Here is a 3,692-nt window from a genome sequence, read left to right as displayed (position 1 = left end):
GCCATGTGTTGGTTGTTGGGATGGGTTCAGAGAAGGACTGAATATGGGGACGGGGGTTTGACTGAGGACTGGAGTCACCTCCCATGTGCTGGAATTACAGGTGTGAGTCATGCAGAGGTTATGCATAGCTGGGAATTAAATCTAGGGCTCAGCAGGCCCCTTTATTTTGGAGACAGTGTCTCATATAGTCCAGGCCGCCCTCAAACCCAACTGTGGAGCTGAAGATGATTCCTGACTCCATCCCCAAAGCGTTGGCTCAACCAATGGCCATGCCTGGATTCAAATGCTATGCTCAAAACCACACTCAGGCCGGCGATGCAGTTCAGTGACAGGGCAACCGCCTGGCATACACACGATTCTGGGTTCCATCTGCAGTTCAACCAACACAAACACACGTGGGCATGATGACACATGCCTATATTCCCAGCATTCAGGAAGCCGAGGTAGCAGGATTTCAAGTTTGAGGCCATCATGGGCTATGTTGTGAGACCCTGTTTCAGTAAAAACAAACAAACCAAAAAGAAAACAATTAATGAAAACAAACAAAAACAAAAACAAAAGAAACCCCAGTCCAGTCAAGGTGGTTATCTCACATGCATGAGGGTCTGGATGCCTGGGTCTGAGCCCCAGCATTGTATAAACAGGGCAGGAGGCTGCTCTACATGAGCTGCCACCCCAGTCCCTAAGTAGAGAATCCTAGGCCGCACCTCAAACCCCTCACTGGGGGATTCTAGGCAGGGACTCTACCACTGAGCCATGCCCCCAGCCCCTCACTGGGGGATTCTAGACAGGGGCTTTCCCACTGAGTCACGCCCCCAGCCCCTCACTGGGGGATTCTAGGCAGGGGCTCTACCACTGAGCCACGCCCCCAGCCCCTCACTGGGGGATTCTAGGCAGGGGCTCTCCCACTGAGCCACGCCCCCAGCCCCTCACTGGGGGATTCTAGGCAGGTGCTCTCCCACTGAGCCACGCCCCCAGCCCCTCACTGGGGGATTCTAGGCAGGGGCTCTACCACTGAACCACGCCCCCAGCCCCTCACTGGAGGATTCTAGGCAGGGGCTCTACCACTGAGCCACACCCCCAGCCCCTCACTGGGGGATTCTAGGCAGGTGCTCTACCACTGAGCCACGCCCCCAGCCCCTCACTGGGGGATTCTAGGCAGGGGCTCTACCACTGAGCCACACTCCCCAGCCCCTCCCTGGGGGATTCTAGGCAGGGGCTCTACCACTGAGCCACGCCCCCAGCCCCTCACTGGGGGATTCTAGGCAGGGGCTCTACCACTCAGTTACACCCCAGCCTCTCAGGGAAGGATTCCTGGCAGGGGTCTAGTGCTGAGCCAAACCCCAGATCCTCTGGAGTAATTAACTCTTGATTAGATCTGCTCCACAATGTTCCCAGAGCCCAGCCTCTCCCAGGCTGCTAGGGTGACACAGAAGACAAGGAAGTCATCCTAACTGCCATTCCTCACGCTACTGAGGTCTTAGCCTCTTGACTTGACCTTCCACAGTGACATTTTCTCATCCTATAGCTCACGTGGGACACAGTGGTGGTGGCCAAACTCCAGGTGAAACCTTAATACTAAACTAGGCTCTGAGAAGTACTAATTCATTCCACCCTGGGATTATATATTGGCTCGCAGAGTTTTAGTACAAAAGCCCTGACTTGAGAGCCATGCAGCTAGGCCAGGCCCCGCCCTGCGATGCCAGTCATGATGAGTGCTGAGGAAAAGTAGACAGGATGTTTGTTCGGTGTGCTGCGTCAGAAGGGCCAGATAAAGGGGTCTGGTGACTTCCTGTTACAGAGCTCCTCTAACCGAAGCAGCCACCATCGTCATCAGTTGTGCCTGCCTGGAAGAGTCCACCTCTGTCTTGGTGACTGTGGGTCTTCCCTCACAGGAATGGATAAAGAGGGTCATTTGTGTGCAATTCTGCTCTAACTGCATTTGCCCTTTGGGGGTCTCAGGGAGGTGACTTGAGTATATAGGATGTGGAAGGCCGACAGGAGGGGCCCCATCTATGTGACTACAGGTAGCCATCACCCATGCTATACTTCTTTGGGGTCCTCTATACCCTTGCCCATAATTCCTCCCTGTAAGATTGGGAACTTCACTGACTCCCCAGGGGGAGCTTTGGTGGAACTGTCCTTTGGTTTATCACTGGGACCTTAGGAAACGGGGTAGGTGTGAAGCCCACTCGGGAGGAATTCTGCTAACACTCTCAAGTCTAACTTTCGGGCACTGGGTAAGCTTTCGGTTAAGGTACGGGAAGCACTGAGAGGGACTAAAGGTATGATAATCATGTGGTACTGGTCTGCCTTCTCATTGTCTCAGCCTTGGTTCGCACAGAGGGTGGCCCGAAGAAATCTATTGCTTGAAGAGTTAAGCTGGGTCCCATGCGTAACTAGTACTCCTGATGACCTCCTGGGGTAGATCCTGTCCTCAAGGATCTGCTGTTCCTAGATTATCATGTGGCTGCAAGCTTAGGGCTGTGACTGGAGAACCTTGGGCTGTGGCAGCAGCAGCTTCTGCTTCCTCTTCCCCCTCCTCCTCTTCCTCCCAGTTGGAGACCTGAGAGCTGAACAACGTTCAGCTGAACCTACATTACCTTTGTCCCTTCGGCCTTGAAGGTGGATGAGCTGGCTTAGGGATCACTAGTTCGACATTTCAGGAGTAAGTGATATGCCCATGTGTAGAAGGATGTGTAACCCAGCATGGGGAATGGCCCTGAGCCTTCTGGGAGCTGACATCATCGTCTTCACTTGATTCCTATGACATCATCCAAGCTACACAGTGATGCTTTAGTACTTAGATACCAAGGGATAGGGTGGCTCATGCCCGTGACTCCAACGCTTGGGAGCCTGAGTCTGTATTAGTTACTGTTTTTGTTTTTGTGTCTAAAAACTGGACAAAAGTGCTGGTGGCCCATGCCTTTAAATGGCAGCACTCTTGGAGACAGAGGCAGGCAGTTTTCTGAGTTCGAGGCCAGCCTGGTCTACAGAGAAAGTTTCAGGACAGCCAGTGCTGCACAGAAACACTTGTCTCGAAAAACCAACAAAACCAAGACAGCGACAACAAACGGACAGAAGCATCTTACGGAAAGGTACAGCTCATCACAATGCAGATGTCATAGCAACAGGATTCATAGCAGCTGATTGTGTCTGCAGCCAGGAAGCTGTAGTCTGACACCTTAGCCTCTCGGGTGATGCCACACACATTAATGATGCCTTCCTCAGCCAAACCTGTCTAAAATCTCAAAGACATAACCAAAAGTTCGTTGTTATTATTTTTTATTTTTTCGTTGTTATTATTATGACTACGATTATTATTATGCATTGTGAGTGCATACGTGTTCAAGTGCATGCCTTGAAGGGAGGTTGGAGGAGTCTGTTCCCAACTTCCACCTCGTGGGTCCTGAGGACTGAATTTAGGTAATCAGGCTTGGTCACACTCTCCCTTGCTCACTGGACTGTCTTGCTGGCCCCTCCTAGAGGTTTGTTTCCGCGGTAATTCTAAATTTCAAGATGAACCATCACGAAGGCTGGAGAAATGGCTCGGCAGTTAAGAGCCTTACTGTTTCTGCAGGGGACTGGAGTTCGATTCCCAGCACCCACTTGGTGGTGGTGGGGCTCACAACCACCTGTAACTCATGCTCCAGTGGACCCCACTCTCTTATGGTCTCCAAAGGCTAGACCTA

This window comes from Rattus norvegicus, chromosome 12 (genome assembly GCF_021556685.1).
Source record: "Rattus norvegicus strain SHRSP/BbbUtx chromosome 12, alternate assembly SHRSP_T2T, whole genome shotgun sequence".
Classification (NCBI taxonomy): domain Eukaryota; kingdom Metazoa; phylum Chordata; class Mammalia; order Rodentia; family Muridae; genus Rattus; species Rattus norvegicus.
The sequence above is the reverse complement of the archived record's forward strand: the minus strand, read 5'-3'. Positions refer to the sequence as shown.